Source organism: Magnolia sinica, chromosome 5 (genome assembly GCF_029962835.1).
Source record: "Magnolia sinica isolate HGM2019 chromosome 5, MsV1, whole genome shotgun sequence".
Taxonomy (NCBI): domain Eukaryota; kingdom Viridiplantae; phylum Streptophyta; class Magnoliopsida; order Magnoliales; family Magnoliaceae; genus Magnolia; species Magnolia sinica.
Genome location: NC_080577.1, coordinates 90,084,686 through 90,106,646, shown reverse-complemented (window position 1 = coordinate 90,106,646; position 21,961 = coordinate 90,084,686). Strand labels below are relative to the sequence as shown.

General features: G+C 39.0%; 2 non-coding genes across 2 annotated transcripts; both read right to left on the bottom strand.

Moving 5' to 3' along the window:
* Positions 1–3,021: 3,021 nt before the first annotated feature.
* On the bottom strand, positions 3,022–3,128 carry LOC131247631 (small nucleolar RNA R71). The gene has a single exon (XR_009171907.1). It is a non-coding gene; the product is annotated as a small nucleolar RNA R71 (small nucleolar RNA).
* A 13,523-nt stretch (positions 3,129–16,651) lies between these two features.
* LOC131247686 (small nucleolar RNA R71) lies at positions 16,652–16,758 on the bottom strand. Its single transcript, XR_009171959.1, has one exon. It is a non-coding gene; the product is annotated as a small nucleolar RNA R71 (small nucleolar RNA).
* Positions 16,759–21,961: the final 5,203 nt, after the last annotated feature.

Below are 21,961 nucleotides of genomic sequence, written 5' to 3'. Positions count from 1 at the left end.
ATCTTCGAAAATACCATCAGAAGTGGGCTCCACCTATTTTTTGCAAACTTTCCAAATAGAGCCATGCGAAACGTCCAGTGACGGACGTGCCATCCACTGGGTTTTTATAGTGGGCCCTACCCATCAGTCTGATCACTGATCCAGACTGTCCATGTGACTCACGTGGTTTATCTTCACCAAGAACTAGGTGACGGAATTTCAAAAGGGATCGAGTATGGGTTCTCGGCTGTTCAAACGCAGGTTGGACGGTGGCGTAAAATATCCCATGGGCCACGTGAATGCAAGTCCAAACAGACCATTCTCAACCGAAATTCTGAGAGGAATCTGGTGGACGGAGTGGATTTCCCAAAAGTCATCTTAAGTGGGCCCCACTAAGAGTTCAGCGTCGGCTCGCGTACAGAGCCTGCGTCTGTGAAAAACGGCCGCTGTGGGCCGGTTCCGTGATCCCGATCACGGTCGAATTAATAATCCAAACCGTCCAATGTGTATCTCATCCAAAAACTCCCCCCCAAAAGTTGTGTTTTTGGAAGGATATTAAGGAAAATGGTGTTGTTTTGGCATGGTTTTTGGGCTGCGTAAATAGAATTACACAAGGAATATTTGTGGTGCGCTTCAAAGTCGGTTGCCGTGCATTCCACCGACTGCTTTACGCACAGACTCTCCACCGACTCCAGCGACGGATTGCAACACTTATAAAAAGGAGGAAGCTTGGAAACGAGGGGGACGTAGGGCTGGACGGGAGCAGAGGTAGAGAGAGAAGTTGGTTGGCTTTGGTTGGGCCTGGTTTTTCTTTTCCTTTTCTTCTTTTTCTTTTGTTTATTTTGAATTCAGCCTAATCATGCCCGTGATTGGCTAAACCTCTTAGCTAGGGCTAAGAGGTGAAGCTTGTAGTCTGATGGGAGAGATGTTGCTTGTGCCTTTTATTTAGATTGAAGGGGTTTTTGATTTAATTTTATTATGGAAATATTTTTAGTTTTTAATGGCCTGTTGTGACTGAAATTACAATGGGTTTGCAATGGCTTTGAGTATTTCCTTTCCCTTATTTTGATTATGACGTTAGGAAGCCCTGTTGTTCGGCATCGTCTCCTGGACATGGTTGGATGTCGGTACCCTTCCTAACCTTTATAATCATCTGATTGGTTGGTAATTAGTTTAATTTTTTTGTTGACTTTGTCTCCTGGGCATGGTTTGGTGATGGAATCCATTCTAATTCATATACTTTTCATCTCTTTAAATTATATCAGAGGAAATTCAGTTTAATTTCCATGAATTTTGAAGCAGGCATAAGATCTCCCTGATCTCTACAAGTGGATCCTCTGAATCCCTAGTTTCTTATCTCTGATTTCTCTCAAGTTTTTAGATTAATATATCACCATTATTCCCTCAAATTCATTCGATTTAGATTTCATCTCATTCTAGTTTTAGTTCTATTTAATTTTATATTACGTACAGGTATCAGTCCCTTGGGATTCGACCTCGGTCTCATCGAGTTTATTACTATATCACAACCCTATACTTGGGGAGTGGACAAGTTTTTGGCGCCGTTGCCGGGGATTGACAGCTACGTTTTTTTGAAATTAATTAGTTTTAGAATTAGGTTAAGATTAGGATTTTACTAACTTTAGGTTAAAAGGTTTTTATTTTATTTTATTTTTAGAAACTAACCTGTTTTCCTGTTTTGTAGGACCCTGAAATAACTTCTAAATTGGTAATCTCTTTCTAATTCCTCTACTTTTTCTATTTTTAGAATTATTGTTTGAGTTTTAGAAATTTTCTTATTCTAGTATTTTTCTTTTAATTTTAGAAATTTTCTATTTTCTAGTATTTTTCTATTTTTAGGAACTAGTTTACTTTTAGAAACTTTCCTCTTTTGTTTCTAGAAACTAGGTTAGTTATTTCCCTTTTTAGAGATTCTTTCTAATATTAGAAACTAACTCATCTTTCCTTTATTTTTAGAAACTCTCTAATTCTGGTACTTTCCTTTTTAGAAACTAACTTTCTATTTTTATCAACTTTCTAATTCTAACTCTTTTAGAATCTAACTTTGTTTCCTAATTTATTTTTAGAAATTTTCTATTTGTAGACTTTTTGTTTAGAAACTAACTTTCCTATTTTGTAGGCTTTTAAGATAGAAATTTCTAATTCGGTAAGCTTTCTCTCTACTTTCTATTTTTCAGTTCTCTTTTAGTAATTTACTTTTTAGTTTAGGACTTTCCTAATTTAATTTAGAAATTTTCACTTTCTTTTAGGAATTCCTTCTTTTAGAAATCAGTTTACTGCTATCTTTCTTTTAAAGGATTTTTTTTTTCTTTTTAGAATCTAACTTATTTTGTTTTATTTTGCAGGTTTTTAACTTAGAGACTCCAATTTGGTAACTTCTTTCCAACCCTCTCTTTCTTTTTAGATTTTCTTCTCCCTTCTTAGGATTAGGTTTCAAATTTGATTGAGGGCTACGAGTGTTTCATGCCCAAGTGGGCCCGTGACAACACTCGACGTCTCTTGACTGAAGGAGGATTGGTTGAGGGGTTAACTATCCATCGCAGGACTAGACACCACTCGAAATCCCATGAGTTAACTGAAGTTATGGCTGAAGACCAACCTCCTCTACTTCCACCCAGGGTGGAGGATACCCAAGATAAGAATGAGGTGCATCAGACACCCCCACCTCGTACTTTACGAGATTATCTACAATCGGCGGGAGTGAGTACGCCCTCATGCATGATTTTTCCTGAAAACACAGGACAAATGGACATCAAGCCAGGAGTTATCCAACTCGTTCCCAAATTTCATGGACTTGAATAAGAAAGTCCATATTTACATTTGAAAGAGTTCAATGAGATTATAGCTACATTATATTTTCTTAATGTATCTGAGGATACAATCAGGCTGAAACTCTTTCCTTTTTCCTTAAAAGAGAAGGCTAAGACATGGTTATATTCACTGCGTCTTAGATCCATTGGCACATGGAACGACATGCAGAGAGAATTCATAAAAAAATTCTTCCCACATCATAAAACGATTACCCTCAGAAAAGCAATCATGAACTTTGCCCAAAAGGAAGATGAAACATTCTTCCAATGTTGGGAAAGGTTCAAAGATTTGGTCAGTTCATGCCCACAACATGGATTTGAAACGTGGCGCATTACAAATTTTTTCTACGATGGACTGACATCTTCCATGCGCCAAATGGTCGAGACAATGTGTAATGGAGAGTTCATTAATAAAGATGTCGACGAGGTATGGGACTACCTCGACAGTCTGGCTGAAAAAATACAATCTTGGGACTATTACCCAAAATCAAACACCACGTCTAGACCAACTCAATCTAAGGAGAAAGGCGGAATGTATCTCTTGAAAGAAGAAGATGATCTCAAGTATAAAGTGAATAATCTCATAAGAAAATTTGAGGCCATGGAAGGAAAGAAGGATAAGGTCAATGAAATTGTTTGCGGCATCTGCGATTGCAACATTCACACAACTGAAAACTGTCCTACAATACCTGCCTTTTGAGGAGTGTTGAATGAACAAGCCAATGATGTAAACAACTATCAAAGACCTTTTACTGGACCTAACTCCAATACGTACAATCCTGGTTGGAAAAATCATCCAAACTTTAGTTAGAGGAATGGACAAACGGCTACCCCTCAAGGTTTCTTTAATCAAAATCCAAATCAAGTGAAACCTCAAGAGGAACCGGTTCAAAATTCCATACAAGAGCTGGCTCAGACAATGCGGGGATTTATAGATTTTATGCAAAAGATAGATTCTCGTATGACGGTTATAGAAAAGGGGATGCTTCCTGCACAACCTCTCCCCAATCCTAAACTGTAGTACGAGATTAGTGATCTCAGCTCTTCAAATCAGATGGGGCACGTTAAATCCATCACCACTCTTAGGAGTGGAAAGATCATTGATAAAACTCTTCCGGTTAGGCCTGAAAAGCCTCAAGAACCAGAAGAGGACAACAATGATGGATCTAGTGATGCCCCACAAAAATTAGAACCGAACCTTCTAGGAAGCCAGTTGCTCCGTTCCCCAACGGTTGGTTTCACCAAAACCTCTTTCTAACTCTCGGGATATCCTGAGGTGTTGAAATAAGTGAAAGTTAACATTCCTCTACTTGATGTCGTGAAACGATTCCTTTATATGCCAAATTTCAAAGACTTATGCACGACCAAAAGACGGCAAAGTATTCAAAAGAAAATCTTCTTGACCGAGAAAGTGAGTGCCATCCTAAAGCAAGACGTGCCACATAAATTTAAATCCCGGGAGCCCAACCATATCATGTGTAATCGGGAACCATCGAATTGATCACTCACTTCTTGACTTAGGAGCGAGCGTAAATCTGATTCCCTACTCGGTATACAAACAGTTAGATTTGGGTGAGATAAAATCCACCCTGACCACACTCCAACTTGCTGATCGCTCTGTTCGTGTACTAAGAGGGATAATTGAGGGTGTGTTAGTCCAGGTCGATAGATTTTACTACCCTGTAGATTTTATCATCCTCGACACCGAACCCATCAATAACATGGGCACTCAGATTCCCGTCATTCTTGGTCGCCCATTCCTTGCCACGTCAAATGCAATTATCAATTGCAGGAATGGTGTCATGACTATGTCTTTTAGAAATTTGACATTGGAGTCAAACATCTTTTTCAATAACGACAGCAATTCAGAGGATGATGACGATTTCCACAACATTAACATGATTGACTCTTTCGTGGAAGATACGACACCTCTGATCTTATCCTCCGACCATCTAGAGACGTGCCTGGCCCACTCCAATGATTTTGATGATGACATGATTAGGGAGATGTGCGCCTTGCTTGATACTGCACCGGTACTTGAAGTTAACCGGTGGAGGCCACAATTTGAAGAATTGCCACAAACCGATGTAGTGCCTCTACCATCTAACCTCAAGCCGCCGAAGCTTGACCTAAAACCTTTGCCCTCTGATTTGAAATATACTTATTTAGGTCAAGATGAGACATACCCGGTGGTGATCTCTACCCACCTGGAGAAAGAACAAGAGAGTATGCTCATATCTACTCTCATTGCGTATAAAGGAGCCCTAGGATGGGCGATAGCGGACCTCAAGGGAATCAATCCCTCGATTTGTACTCACCGCATATATCTTGAGGATAATGCAAAAACCGCTTGGCAACCACAACGTAGACTAAATCCAAATATGAAGGAAGTGGTTAAGGACGAGGTTTTTAAATTATTGGATGTGGGTATCATATACCCTATATCTGATAGTCAGTGGGTGAGTCCAACTCAAGTGGTCCCTAAGAAGTCTGGAATCACCATCGTAGCCAATGCTAATAATGAACTCGTGCCAACTAGAGTCACTACTGGTTGGAGAATGTGCATTGACTACAGGAAGTTGAATACCGTCACGACGAAAGACCACTTTCCTTTATCATTCATTGATCAGATCTTGGAAAGGTTAGCTGGTCATTCCTATTACTATTTCCTTGACGGGTATTCGGGTTATAACCAGATAGAGATAGCCCCTGAAGACCAGAAAAAGACCACATTTACATGTCCCTACGGCACCTTTGCCTACCGAAGGATGCCATTCGGACTATGTAATGCCCCTGCCACCTTTCAACGATGTATGCTTAGTATCTTTTCTGATATGGTGGGGCAATATCTAGAGGTCTTCATGGACGATTTCTCTATTTATGGTCCATCTTTCAGCAAGTGCTTGGAAAGTCTTAAATGTGTGCTGAAAAGATGTGAAGAAAAGAACTTGGTACTTAATTGGGAGAAGTGCCATTTCATGGTTCAGAAGGGAATTGTCCTTGGGCATATCATCTCGTCCAAGGGAATCGAGGTAGATAAGGTAAAAATCGATCTTATCTCTAACCTACCTCCACCCAAGAACATCAGAGACATGCGATCCTTCTTAGGACACGCAGGATTTTACAGGCGATTCAATTTTACAGGCGATTCATAAAGGACTTTAGTCTCTTCTCTCGTCCTTTATGTAATCTTCTTCAAAAGGATGCTCCGTACGAGTGGACTGAGCAATGCCAGGAAGCTTTCACCAAGCTTAAGGGCACGTTAACCACTGCACCTATCATGCAGCCACCAGACTGGAGCCTTCCTTTTGAGCTTATGTGCGACGCTTCTGATTATGCACTTGGAGCGGTTCTAGGCCAGAGAAAAGATAAGAGACCCTACGTCATCCATTACGCGAATAGGACTTTAAATCCGGCCCAAGTGAACTACTCAACTATGGAAAAAGAACTCTTAGCTGTAGTGTTCGCCTTGGACAAATTTAGGTCCTACCTGATCGGATCCAAGATCATTATCTATACAGATCATGCGGCATTGAAGTATCTTCTTTCTAAGAATGATTCTAAGCCCCGCCTGATACGATGGATCCTTCTACTCCAAGAATTTGATTTGAAAATTAAAGATAAAAAGGGAGTAGAAAACATTGTGGCCGATCACCTTTTTCACCTTAATACCTCTGATTCCCTTGAGACGACCCATATCAACGACATGTTCCCTGATGAACAACTGTTTAGAGTCTCCCATTCACCTTGGTTCGCTGATATTGCTAATTATCTTGCTACAGGTGCCATATCGACACAGTGGACTGTGCAAGATAAGAAGAAATTCTTCACCGAGGTGCGCAACTTTTTCTGGGATGATCCTTATTTATTTAAATATTGCCCAGAACAAATCCTAAGGAGATGTGTACCAGACGATGAGCATCAGAGCGTCATCTCCTTCTGTCACTCACAGGCCTGTGGTGGTCACTTTTCTGCTAAAAAGACCATGGCCAAGATTTTACAGTGTGGCTTTTACTGGCCCACTATGTTCAGGGACACTCATGAGTTTTGCAAAGCTTGTGAGCGTTGTCAGAAATTGGGAGCGTTGTCCTGTCGAAATATGATGCCCTTGAATCCCATTCTTATCATCGAGGCATTTGACTGCTGGGGTATTGATTTCATGGGATCATTCCCCCAATCATTTGGAAATTTGTATATTTTGGTCGCCGTAGATTATGTCACTAAATGGGTCGAAGCAATCCCGTGCCGAAATAATGACCATCGCACGGTCATTAAATTCTTAAAAGAAAACATCCTTTCGCGGTTCGGTATGCCTCGAGCCATCATTAGTGATGGGGGCTCACACTTTTGTAATAGACCATTCGAGAGCTTAATGAAGAAATACGGTATCTCTCATAAGGTGAGCACCCCATACCATCCACAAACAAGTGGACAAGCTGAGATTTCCAATAGGGAGATCAAACATATCCTAGAGAAAACGGTTAACCCTGATCGTAAGGATTGGTCAATCCGATTGACCGATGCCTTATGGGCATACTGTACTGCTTTTAAAACCCCTATTGGAATGTCTCCCTTTAGACTTGTCTATGGGAAAGCTTGTCACTTGCCCGTGGAGTTGGAACATAAAGGATACTGGGTGATCAAAAATCTGAATTTCAATCTAGACAACGCTGGCTCGTACGTAAACTTCAATTAAATAAACTTGAAGAAATCCGGAACGATGCGTACGAGAACTCGAGAATTTACAAAGACAGAATGAAGGCGTTTCATGACCAACGTATTCTATGAAAATCATTCACACCTGGTCAGAAAGTCCTTTTGTATAATTCTCGATTACATCTCTTTCTAGGTAAGCTTCGATCTCGTTGGACTGACCCTTACATTGTGGTCACTGCATATCCTTATGGGGCCGTTGAGATAAGAGATCCTGACAATGACAAGGAGTTTAAAGTAAATGGACATCGCTTAAAGCCATTTGTCGAGAAATTTGATTCAGAGGACATGTCCATATCTCTGACTAATCCTGTTTACCAGGATTGATCTCCTAGTCTGATGGAGGTATAGGTAGGTTTCCTGTTTTCATAAGACTAGGATAGTTTCCTTTATGCTGTTTTAGGATAGACGGTAAACTTAGCACTCCTGGGAGCCAACCCAGCCTTTCTTTCTGTTTCATTTTCCTTGTTAGTTAGTTCAATGTTTGTGGGTAACATTGCTGGAAACCCTCACGAGACTACAACTCGTCCACTAGGGGCAACCTAGGGGTTTAAAGGCTTATTGTATACGCTAAATGCAATCGAGAGCACCTGCGAAAGTGGTATAGGTAGGATTTTATTTTTGTTATTTTTTATTTTACTTTTGTTAGTTTTTCTCATGTGCTGACCCGCTCTTACGTAGATATTTTTGAAAAGCCTTTTGATTCTTTTATCCAGGTGTTATCTTTCCATCACTCTTATATTTTCGTTGTCCCATGTGCATTGCATGCCTATTTCTTTTACATTGAGGACAGTGTAGATTTTACGTTGGGGGTGGGAGATTAGGTTTCCTAATCAGTGTTTTCTTGGTCTTAAGCGAAAATTGTGAAAATTGTGAAAATTTTTAATTTTTCTGGAATTTCGTATGAATTCAAAGTGATTTTGATGGCCATCTGGGACACTTGGAATTGCAAAATACATGATGTTGGTAATTTATGACTCTTGGATTCAGTTATCTGTTAGATTTCACAGCTAAGTTTGAATTGTTAATCCATTATTAGAAGTTGTAAACATTGATTGAGTCATGAATTCTCAGGACACATCTTGCTTGCACATTAAGGTTTCAGTTCGATATTGAATTGTAACTTGGTGATCATTAAGCATGGAAGGAACCAACCTGGGAATTGTCCATCTTGTTCAATACAAAGAATATAAAGTCAAAAAAAAAAAAAAAATAGTTGTCATCAAGAAGGGTTGGGTGTACGATCTTCAGCATAGGTTTGCTCCTTATAGGTGTGGATGCGATTCCCTTTCCCCTCGATGGAAAAATCAAAAGCTGGAAGAATAAAAAAAAAAGAAAAGAGAATTGTAAGGCAATTTCTGGTTTAAGTTTTGGTTGTCTTGAATGCTCAGTCGATCATCAATGTATCATAGGAATTGATAATTTGATCTCTTAATGATGGTAAGCCGTGATTACGCTATACACCCATGGAACTCGATGTTTAAAATTGTTCTAATTAATGGATTAATATTTGAACTTGATTATGAAGTTTACCGTGAGCTTGATTTCAGGAGAAAGTAATGCTAACAGTCATGCATCTTAGAATTTTCGTATCTAGATTGCTTTTCAAAAATCACTTGAGTTCATAGAGATTGTCCTATAATTCTCGACTTACTTTTCGCATACTTTGCTCGGGACTAGCAAAATGCTGGTTGGGGGTTGTGTTGAGGGTCGAATATTGCATATCAGACCCCGATTACTGCCTAATTTTACGTACACGATAATGCCTAATATTATAAATTAATCGTGTTTTTGTTGCAGGATGTAATAAGGAGCTTTGATTGAAAAAGAGTATTAAAAGCATGGATTTAATGCTCCGAAGTCACCAGAGCAAGGAATGGACTCCAGGGGACCGAGATCGATGGATATACACGCCAGAGATCCGAGAAAATTGAGAAACTGAAGCTTAAGTGGCATGAAAGTTAGTCAGAATGCAAGGTCACAGGGTTTTCACTATCCACTCGGCTCGAAACTTCATACATGGCCTGAGGACCATAAATTAACCGTACATGTCAAATTTCAGCCATTAGATCCTCGTGGAAGTGGCCCAAGAGAGAGATCAGAGGACAATAACTATTAAGAAAGCATCTTGGACATCCTTGGGAGATCTGGACCCAAAATGAACTGATGGAAAGAGCACGAAAAACGGTGGATATTTGCCAAATTTCACTTCTTTTAGATGGTGCAATAGGGAGGAACGAACGACGGACGTTTCTAGAAGGTAGAGTGGCAATTCTGTAAATATAACGAAATCCATATGCATGCATGCACGTAAGCTAGAGATTTGCTTCAACGTTCGGTATCGACTCATCACAGGTTGATTGTGTGGCCCACCTAGAGTTTGGATCTACTTCATACTTTGACCCATAGGCTTATACTTTATTAAGAAAATGATGAGCGGAGTAGATCTTCGAAAATACCATCAGAAGTGGGCTCCACCTATTTTTTGCAAACTTTTCAAATAGAGCCATGCGAAACGTCCAGTGACGGATGTGCCATCCATTGAGTTTTTACAATGGGCCCTGCCCATCAGTCTGATCACTGATCCAGATCGTCCATGTGACTCACGTGGTTTATCTTCACCAAGAACTAGGTGACGGAATTTCAAAAGGGACCGAGTATGGGTTCTCGGCTTTTCAAACGTAGGTTGGACGGTGGCGTAAAATATCCCATGGGCCACGTGAATGCAAGTCCAAACAGACCATTCTCAACCGAAATTCTGAGAGGAATCTGGTGGACGGAGTGGATTTCCCAAAAGTCATCTTAAGTGGGCCCCACCAAGAGTTCAGCGTCGGCTCGCGTACAGAGCCGACGGCCGCTCTGGGCCGGTTCCGTGATCCCGATCACGGTCGGATTAATAATCCAAACCGTCCAATGGGTATCTCATCCAAAAACTCCCCCTAACGTTGTGTTTTTGGAAAGATATCAAGGAAAGTGGTGCTGTTTTGGCATGGTTTTTGGGCTGCGTAAATAGAATTACACAAGGAATATTTGTGGTGCGCTTTAAAGTCGGTTGCTGTGCATTCCACCGAGTGCTTTACGCACAGACTCTCCACCGACTCCAGCGACGGATTGCAACACTTATAAAAAGGAGGAAGCTTGGAAACGAGGGGGACGTAGGGCTGGACGGGAGCAGAGGCAGAGAGAGAAGTGGGCTGGCTTTGGTTGGTCCTGATTTTCTTTTCCTTTTCTTCCTTTTCTTTTATTTATTTTGAATTTAGCCTAATCATGCCCATGATTGGCTAAACCTCTTAGCTAGGGCTAAGAGGTGAAGCTTGTAGTCTGATGGGAGAGATGTTGCTTGTGCCTTTTATTTAGATTGAAGGGGTTTTTGATTTAATATTATGGGAATATTTTTAGTTTTTAATGGCCTGTTGTGACTGAAATTACAATGGGTTTGCAATGGCTTTGAGTATTTCTTTTCCCTTATTTTGATTATGACGTCAGGAAGCCCTGTTGTTCGGCATCATCTCCTGGGCATGGTTGGATGTCGGTACCCTTCCTAACCTTCATAATCATCTGATTGGTTAGTAATTAGTTTAATTCTTTTGTTGACTTTGTCTCCTGGGCATGGTTTGGTGATGGAATCCATTCTAATTCATATACTTTTCATCTCTTTAAATTATATCAGAGGAAGTTCAGTTTAATTTCCATGAATTTTGAAGCAGGCATAAGATCTCCCTGATCTCTACAAGTGGATCCTCTGAATCCCTAGTTTCTTATCTCTGATTTCTCTCAAGTTTTTAGATTAATATATCACCATTATTCCCTCAAATTCATTCGATTTAGATTTCATCTCATTCTAGTTCTAGTTCTATTTAATTTTAGATTACGTACAGGTATCAGTCCCTTGGGATTCGACCTCGGTCTCACCGAGTTTATTACTACATCGCAACCCTATACTTGGGGAGTGAACATCAACGAGTTGGAGTGTAATCATGGTTGGTTTAAGCTCGCCTAACCCCATTTGTTGGTAAACCGAATAAGGTACTAAGTTGTTGACACTTACACCCAAATCTAGTAAAACATGCTCAATTTGGAAATTTCCAATAATACAAGGAATAGTGGGACTTCCCGGGTCTTTGTATTTGGGTACGGCCCTTTTCTGAATGATAGCGCTTACTTTCTCAGTAAGGAAGGCCTTCTTGTGCATGTTTAATTTCCTCTTCACAGTGCACATGTCCTTTGGATATTTAACATATGATGGAATTTGTCTAATGACATCAAACAGAGGAATATTGACAGTCACCTTTTAGAGCACATTCAACACCTCTTGATATTTCATGGGGACAGTCGGGTTCTGAAGTCTAGATAGGAACGGAACTGGAGGCTCATGTAACTTACACTTTTTATTCTTTTGTTGTTAAGGCTCTTGAACCATAGCCAGTTCATCATTCTCTTGAGAAGGTGGCTCATCCGCTGGTATTTCTACTGGTTACATTATCTTGTTATCGACCTCTTTTCCACTTCTCAAGGTAATGATGACCTTAGCTTGTTCATGATGTAGCTCACTTAGATTTGCGTCTCCAATGAAATGTGTATTTACAGGGTTTGGCATAAGTTGAGAAGGAAGTGTGCCTTTTTCTCTAGCATTAGTTGAGTCTCAATCCTAGCTACAGTCATCTTTAATTCATGATTTGATTGGATTAAAGACTGATTCATTTGAGCTTGAAAGTTCATGAATGTGGTCAATGCATCCTCCACAGATGATCGCTTTGATAGGGGCACATATGGTGTATTGTTAGGTGCCCCAAAGAAGTTGTTTTGTGAAGGCCCTTGAGGTGCATTAGGCACATTAATTTGTGGTCCACTCCTCCAACTAAGATTAGGATGGTTACGCTAATTTGGATTGTACGTGTTTTCCATTGGTTGCACAACTGGCCTTTGACAGTTATTTATAACATTTGCTTGCCTATGCTTATGCATGATATCCTATACAACTGGGATTGTTGGACAATCCTTTGTGTTATGGTCGGTACCACCACAAATGCTACAAAAATTACCTAAGGAAGTGTTTACTTTAATCACATCAACCTTCCTAATTTCCAAGGCTTCGACCTTTCTAACCAATGCAACAAATTTTGCATTAAGGTCATCTTCCTCTCTTAAGACGTACATTCCTGCTTTCTCTCTAGGAATGGGTCTAGTTTGGTCTAGTTTAGTAGAGACATCTCATGTCTGAGTATTCTCTGCTAACATGTTTAAAAAATCCCAAGCCTCATTATGATCTTTGTTAAGAAAGGTTCCACCACACATCATCTCTATGAACTGATGGGTATCCATGGTGAGCGCCTTTTGGAATGCATCAATCAAGTGTCATGGTTCATAACCATGATGTGGGCAAGTGAGTAGAAGGTCTTTGAAGCACTCCCAAGCTTGGAAAAATAGTTCATTCCCCTTTTGGAAGAACGACATGATTTTCTGTTTTAGTGCATTTGCTTTGTGCTCGGGAAAGAATTTTTTTCAAAAATTCTCTTCTTAAGGCTTTCCATGTAGTGATGGTACGAGGTCTTAGAGAGTTGAGACATGCTTTGGCTCAATCCTTTAGAGAAAATGAGAATAACCTAAGTTTGAGTGCATCCCTATTGCTATTGTTTACTTGTAATGTTGCAATCACTTCCTCAAAGTCCATGAGGTGCAAGTAGGGGCTTTCAGGATCCAAGCCATGAAATTTAGGAATCAATTGAATCACACCTGGTTTAAAATCAATGTTCCCTGTGTGAGCAGAGAACACAATGCAAGATGGTAAAGTGGATCTCTCGGGGTGTAGATGTTCACGTAAAGTCCGTGGTTGGTTTAACATATTCCTTTGAACTTCGTTCTCATCCTCAAGAGGAGGATTGTTGATGGTCAAATATTTCATATTAGACCCCAATTATTACTCAATTTTGCTAACATGATACTGCTTAACAGCCTATTTTAATCGTGTTTGTGATGCAGGGTGTATTTAGGAGCCTTGACTGAAAAAGGCTACTAAAAGCGTGGATTTGACGCTCATAAATCACCAAGGAAAGGGAAAGACTCTAGGGGACCGAGATCGAAGAATTTACACGCCTGGGATTCGAGAAAATCTAGTATTTCACACTAAAGAGGCCTGAAATTCATCCAGAATGCAAGATCACAGGGTTATCACCATCGGATTGGCTCAAAACTTTATATCTGGCCTAGGATCCCTAAATTGACCGTACAAGTCGAATTTAAGCTCTTGGATCTCTGTGAAAGTTGTTCAACAGATAGATTAGCCCACATATCAGCGATTCAGGCCCCACCTGATCGCTGGATATGTTTCAATTTTGGTCTCAACCCTTAAATGAGGTGGTAGAAAAATGGAAGAACGGAGTAGATTTCTTGAAACATCAAGGTGGGACCCACTTTACATAATGAGAGTGTGCATAGCACACGTACACAGGAGGTGCACTAAACCGACCCGATCTGAATTTGAAAATTCGGATTTTCACGACAGGGAGTTGTGGTCGACTTCTGGTGGGCCACCATCATCACACAAGTTGATGATCTGCAGTGTTCATTGCAATCAGGAGGTCAAACCGACCGTACCCTGATCTGTTTCATGATTTTCTCAGATGTTACATTTACATGAAGGTTTAGATGCAAGATAAATGGTGCCAAGCAAAATTTTATGAGCCACAATGAATCTGATCTAAAATTGATCATGTCCGACCAGTTTTTCATGGGTAATCCAATGGACGAACTGGATTTCGCAGATGGAATCATTCATGAGCCCCACCAATCAACAGTGCAAGAAGCTGCTGCGCGAGCCTTATGTCGCGACTGGAACAGACGTTCCAGGTGGGCCATCACGGATGACTCTACATGAATATCCGAACCGTTCATTTGAATGGCAGCCAAAAACCATTCGCAGGAACGCCATCTTTTCACAAAAATGCACTTGTGTGTGAAGGCCAGGTTCAACGCAAGAATGACTTGCGTAAGATGAATTTTAGAAGATTCTCACTGCTGTTACTACATAAAATAGGTCGGTTCGACTGACTCTGACCGACCTAGCCACTCCTTGCTGGCTATAAAAGGAGAAGAAAGGGAGAGAGAAGAAAATCATTGAAGGAGCTGGACGTGGAGCAGAGAGAGAGAGAGAGAGAGAGAGAGAGAGAGAGAGAGAGAGAGAGAGAAGTAGCGTGGAGCAGTTTTTCGGACAGAGTTTTTTTCCTTCTTTATTTTTTTTGTTGATTTATGTTTTATTTAGGGATTAGTTAATCATGGTCATAGATTTGCTAAACCTCTTAGCTAGGGCTAAGAGGTGAAGCTTGTGGCGTGATGGGCAGTACTCAACAGCTTTGATTCATGTTATGAACTGATTTTGATTCTGGTTTTGATTATAAGGAATACTTCTATTTTTTAATGGTTTGTTGTGACTGAAATTACAATAGATCTACGATAACTTTGAGTATTTCCTTTTCATTATTTGATTGTGAAGTTAGGAAGCCCTGTTGTTCACCATTGCCCCTTGGACATGGTTGGATGATGGAATCCTTCCTGACATTCATACATCTTTCAGATTGGTTGTGGATTGGTTTAATTCTGTTGTTTACTTTCTCTCATGGGCATGGTTTTGTGATGGAATTAACTCTAATTCTCATATCTTTCATCTATTTGAAAACTAGATCCAAGGAAGTTCAGATTGAGTTTTAGTGATATATCTTCCAATTTGATGAAGATGGGACTCAAAGTCCAGTTGAGTTCATGAATCAAGCGTAGATCTCCCTGATCTCTACAAGTGGATCCTCTGAATCCCTAGTTTTCCCACCTTTGAATTCTATAAGTTTTAGAGTAATATTCTACTGTTATTCCCTCATATTCACTTAATTTAGATTTCATCTTCTTCTAGTTCTAGTTCTGGTTGCTTTCAGATTACGTACAAGGTTCCATCCCTGTGGATTCGACCTCAGTCTTACCGAGATTATTACTACATTAAAACCCTATACTTGGGGTGTGAACAAGTTTTTGGCGTCGTTGCTGGGGATTGATGGTTACGTTTTTTTTGAAATTTACTAGTTTTAGAATTAGGTTAAGATTAGGGTTTTCTAACTTTAGGTTTAGATTTTTCTGATTCTTAGAAACTAACTTAACTTTCCTGTTTTGTAGGATTCTGAAATAGAAACTTCTAATTTGGTAATCTCTTTCTAATTTCTTTACTTTTTCTATTCTTAGAACCAGGGTTTTATTTTTAGAAAATTTCTAATTCTTGGATTTCTTTTAATTTAGAAACTAATTTACTTTCTAATTTAAGTTTAGAATTTTCCTAAACTTTCTATTTTCCTTTTTAGAAATTTTCCTTTTAGAAACTAGTTTACTTTCTATTTTAAGTTTTAGGAACTTTCTATTTTTAGACTATCTTGTTTTAGAAACTAACTTGTTTTAGTTTGTTTTGCAGGTTTTTAACTTAGGGATTCCAACTTGGTAACTTCTTTCCAACCCTCTCTTTCTTTCTAGATTTTTATTTCATTTCTTCTTTTTAGGATAGGTTTAGAATCTGAAATAAGGGATGCGGGTGTTTCATGCCCAAGTAAGCTCATGATAACACTCGACGTCTCTTGACTGAAGGAGGATTGGTCGAGGGGTTGACTATCCATCGGAGGATTAGACACCGCTCAAGATCCTCAGAGTTAATTAAAGTGATGGTTGAAAACTAACCTTTTCTACCCCAACCTAAGGTGGAAGACATCCAGGATGAGAATGAGGTGCATCAAGCACCCTCGCCTCGTACTTTACAAGATTATTTACAACTGGCGGGGGTGAGTACGCCCTCATGCATGGTTTTTCCTGAGAATGCAGGACACATGGATATCAAGCTAGGGGAGATCCAACTCCTTCCTAAATTTCATGGGCTTGAGTCAGAAAATCCATATTTACATCTGAAAGAGTTTGATGAGATTATAGCTACTTTATACTTTCCTAACGAGTCTAATGACACGGTTAGGTTGAAACTCTTTCCCTTTTCCTTGAAAGAGAAAGCTAAGACGTGGTCACATTCACTACATCCTCGATCTATTGGCAGATGGAATGGCATGACAAGGGAGTTCATAAAGAAAATTTTCCCATACCATAAGACGAACACCCTTAGAAAATCGATTATGAACTTCTCCAAAAGGAAAGATGAAACATTCTTTCAATGTTGGGAGTAGTTCATGGATCTTGTCAGTTCATGCCCACAACATGGTTTTGAAACCTGGCGCATCACGAACCTTTTCTATGATGGACTGACATCTCCCATGCGTCAATTAGTCGAGACGATGTGTAATGGGGAGTTTATGAATAAAGGTGTCAATGAGGTGTAGGACTACTTTGATAAGCTTGCTAAGAACTCACAATCATGGGACATCTCCCCTAGACCAAGTACTACGTCTAGGTCGACTCATTCCAAGGAAAGGGGAAGAATGTATCTCTTGAAAGAGGATGATGATATCAATGCTAAAATGAAAGTGCCATAGTTTATAGCCCTTTGTATTGTCAAATTTGTGGGGCCAAAGACACTGTTATGAAGCTTGCATCTGTGAAGAACAATGCTCTACTCAAGATCAACTTAGTTTAACAAGCACTGTTCACAAGTCAAGAATCTCAAGAAGCTTTCAAGTTCAACCTCAAGTTCAACCTCAAGATCTTAAGAAGCTTTCAAGTTTGAGCTCCATAAAGACTTCAAGCTCCATTACTTTTAAAGGTCACTCGTCTCTAAAGTTTCAATGTCCTTACTTCACTATTGAGGTATGACTGACCTTAGGTTGACCTTTAGAGTAGACCATTTTGGATACATAATTCATATGTTTTATATAAGTGAGTTTGGTCTATTTTAAGACTAGTCCTGGACTTTGTTCGATTAGTCCTAGCACTGCTTCGACCTGTGTAAACATTTCCTGGATCAGTCGTAAGTTTGTTACAAAAATTGAAATTTTTTTGTTAGGCTTCGACTAGTCCTGGGGATTGTTCGACCAGTCGTAGGAACAATGTCGACTGCATCTTCGACCAGTCATAGACCTACGACTCAAAGAACGGCGTTGAAATTTGGCCACCTATGACCAGTCGAAGGGATCCTACGACCAGTCGAAGGAGACCTACGACCAGTCGTAAAACTGTCAAATCTTATCGTGCCCGAATTTTCAAATATCTGTTGGTTCTACGACCAGTCGTAGAAGTCCTTAAACTAGTCGAAGGTGTGAATTGCTCACTTATAAATAGAGTACGAATCTCAGAATTAAAAAAAAGGCAATTCAAGTTAATTTAATTCGGTCTTCTGAGAGATAAGTCGGTGCTCCATTTAAGCTAAGTGTGTATATTTAATATTCTCTTTCTTTAGCTTTGTTAATTGATTTTGTTTCTTGCATTCCAATCTAATCTGAAAAGAGGAATTGTTGTTTTCCTTTTTTTGGAATCAAAATCAATTAGAACTAGCCCTTTTGTTTTAATTTAAAATCTATTAGAACCTAGAACCATTATAAAGTGAGTATTGGACATTGAACTTTGACATTCAAATCTCTACTCCGACTTGGTTCTTCTGGGCTACTACAACGAAGGAGAAAATCAGGTATTTTACAATTTGTGTAATTTACATTGTTTGGTTTTATTTGAGGTTAAGCCAGAAAAATCTCAAAGTTGTTGGTTATCTGAGGGGAGCCAGAAAACTCAGAAGTGGGGTTTTTGAATTGTGTAAGCCCTTTGAAAAAGACACAATTGTGAAGGTTTTGGGTGAACCTGTGAAAACCTATTTGATAGTGAACGCTAATATCCCCTGTGTGAGGATATTAGGAGTGGAGTAGCATTCTGTGGCTATTGTTTAACAGTTGGTGAACACACAGGCGAACCACTATAATTCTTTGTGTTGTGGATATGTGATTTATATTTTCTATCTTTTATCATTCAGAATTATGGAATGTATGTGTGAACGTGAATGTTGTAATCATTTCATTTCAAGCACAGTGGGAATGCTGTAATAATTTAGATTTACATTTCAGCATTATATTTTTGCTATCTCTTTATTATGTTGAGCTTCAGTTTCTCTGTTTGTTTTAGAAATGAGGTTGTCCTACCATAAACTTTGGTTTTTGGTGCAAGGTTGTCCTTAGAACAATTTTTGTTTCTAATTCTCTATTTTAGGTTGCTTTCCATTCCTATACTGTGATTGGTGTATAGTGCTATCTTTTCTTTGTTTAATATTCCGCAGTATTTAAATTTAATTTGGCATAGTCCTATTCACCCCCCTCTAGGACATATAGCTTGGCCATTTCAAGTGGTATCAGAGCCTAATAGCTCGCTCTTATTGCTTTTTATTTGGATTTAATTCCTGAGCTAACGATCTAAGCTTTATATAAGATGTCAAATTTTGATAGCCTATCAGTCACTAGGCCTCTACCCTTTGATGGCTCTAATTATGCCTATTGGAAAGCCAGGATGAGGATCTTCCTCAAATCAATGGATGAGAGTGTGTGACAAGCCACAGTGACTGAATGGAACCCACCTACCATTGAAGTGACTGGTATTGATGGTTCAAAATCAATGAGAGTAACACCATATTTCTCATGGACCGCCCTTCAGAGAAATGAGAGTAGTGTCAATGCAAAAGCACTAAATGCAATCACTTACGCACTATCACCAGATGAGTTCAAAAGAATCATATCTTGTGATACTGCAAAGCAAGCCTGATATATATTACAAATGACACACAAGGGTACTACAATTGTCAAAAAATCTAAAGTCCAACTCCTCACAACCAAATTTGAAGAAATTCATATGGAGGAAAATGAAATGTTTGTGGACTTTTACACAAGATTAAATGACATTGTAAACTCAATGTGGGGTCTTGGAGATAAAATCCCAGAAAGTAAAGTGTGTACAAAGATACTACGCTCACTTCCTGAACGGTTCAACTCTAAGGTAGCCGCAATCCAGGAACTTCGTGATACGGATAATATGAGGGTAGAAGAACTAGTTGGTTCTTTACAAACCTATGAGTTAAAACTTTAAAGCTCCTAAAAGTAAATCTATTGCTATCAAATCTTCTAAAGGTATTTCTCAAGAAAACTCGAATTTAGAAAATTCTGAAGACGATATGGCTCTTTTAACGAAGAAATTTTACAAGATTTTCAAAAGCAAGAAAAGGGTAGATTTTTAAAAATCAAATGATAAGAAAATATCTAAACCTAGATCTAAAAGTTGGAAGTCTTTGAAAGATAGTCAATGTTACAACTACCAAGAGTATGGGTACTTAGCAAACAAATGTCCTAAAAAGGACAAAACAAAAAGAAATGGTATGTTGGCTACTTGGGATGAATCATCTGATTCTGAAGCTTATTTTGAATCAGAAGATTCTGAAACCGAGTTGGGTAGTGAAGTTAAAGCTCTTATGACTTGAGCCAAATTCACTTTTTCAGATCATGATGATTCGACTAGTGAAGAAAATCTGAATAGTGATTATGAAAATGAAGTTGATCTTCAAGATGCTTACAATGCCCTATACAAGGAAAGTTGTAAAATTGCTGTCAAACTTAAACTTTAAAAAGAAAAGTTTTTTAAATTCAAAGAATGTTTTGAATCACTTATTTTAGAAAAGTCCCATATTTCAGACTGTTTTGAAAAGACAAAATGCGATTTAGAATTTAAAACCTCCCAGTTTGAAAATCTTAAATCTGAAAACGAACAACTAAAAAATGAAGTCTCTTCTCTCTTAAGTTTAAAGGAAACCTGGAAATATGCCCAAGGTGATCTTAAATTAGAAAAACTCTTATCTGGATCAAGAAAATGTGGCGATCGATCCGGTCTGGGCTATGTTAAGAGTGTTTCTCCTAAACCAAAGTATACTCCTCCCAAGTTTGTGAAAGGAGAGTCCTCAAACTCAAAAGGGAAAAGTACTTATCAAGGTTTTTCTAAAAATACAAAAACTTTTCAAAAACCTAAAAGCAGCCATGTCAACTTTAAAAATCAGAACTGAAACCCTCTTGCTGAAAAAATCGTAGATTTACTTAAGGAGCTCTTAAAATCTAACTCAGTAGATCATTCTTACAACATCAGTCAGAAGAAGACCAACTATACTCCTAAATCCAAAACAGTTCTAAAATGGGTTCCTAAAGTTGCCTGCTTGGTTGCTCACACCGCTTTCAAAGCAACAAGTCATTCAAAGTGGCACCTAGACAGTGGATGCTCAAGGCATATGACTGGTGATAAAGGTTTATTCACTGATCTCAAAGACATGACTGATGGTTCAGTCACATTTGGTGATGGCAGCAACTGCAAGATTATGGGCCAAGGTACTATTCAACTCTATAACCTTCCTTTGTTTAAAAATGTTTTATATGTTGAAGGTCTAAAACATAACTTGCTTAGCATATCTCAAATATGTGACAATAACCATAGTGTACGGTTTTCTAATCAAAGCTGTGAGATTCTAAACAACAAGGGTTCAGTAATACTAACTGGACGTAGAACGTCTGAAAACTGCTATATTGTTAGCGAATCCAGCTCATCTAATCAATCATGTTACATGGTCCAAACAGACGAGACTGATTTGTGGCATAAACGTCTTGGACATGTACATTACCGAAATCTATATAGATTGAGCAAACAGGAACTTATGAGAGGTTTACTCAGACTACAAAAATTAGATAAAATAAGTGGTGAATGCTAGATTGGCAAACAAACAAGGAACTCACCCAAAAAGGTGAATTCCAATACCACATCAAGACCACTCAAGCTTCTCCATATGGATCTAGTAGGACCTACCAGGATGGAAAGTCGAGGTGGCAAAAGATATATTTTGGTAATAGTAGATGACTTTATCAGATATACATGGGTTGTCTTCTTAAGGGACAAATCAGAAACCCTTGAAGAAGTAAAAAAGGTTCTCAAAAGGATTCAAACTGAAAAAGGTTCTCAAGTCAGTAAGATTCGTAGTGATCATGGATCTGAATTTGAGAATAGCCGTTTTGACAAGTTCTGTAGCGACCAGGGAATATTACATGAATTCTTAGCGCCCAAAACTCCACAACAAAATGGTATTGTTGAAAGGAAAAATAGAGTGCTTTAAGAAATGGCTAATGTCATGTTGAACAGTATGAAGCTCTCTAAGAATCTTTGGGCTGAAGCAGTCAATACAGCTTGCTATATTATTAATCGAGTTTACACTAGTAAAGTGAATAATAAAACGGCTTACGAAATGTGGTTCGATAAAACTTCTACCGTCAAATACTTTCGAGTTTTTGGCAGCAAGTGCTATATTTTACAAGATCATGAAAATCTGGGAAAGTTTGATACAAAGAGTGATGAAGGGATCTTTCTAGGATATTCTTTAAACAGTCGAGCTTATAGGGTTCTGAACAAAAGGACCGGTGTGATTCAAGAGTCCATCAATGTGGTCATTGATGATCACTTAAGCACACCTG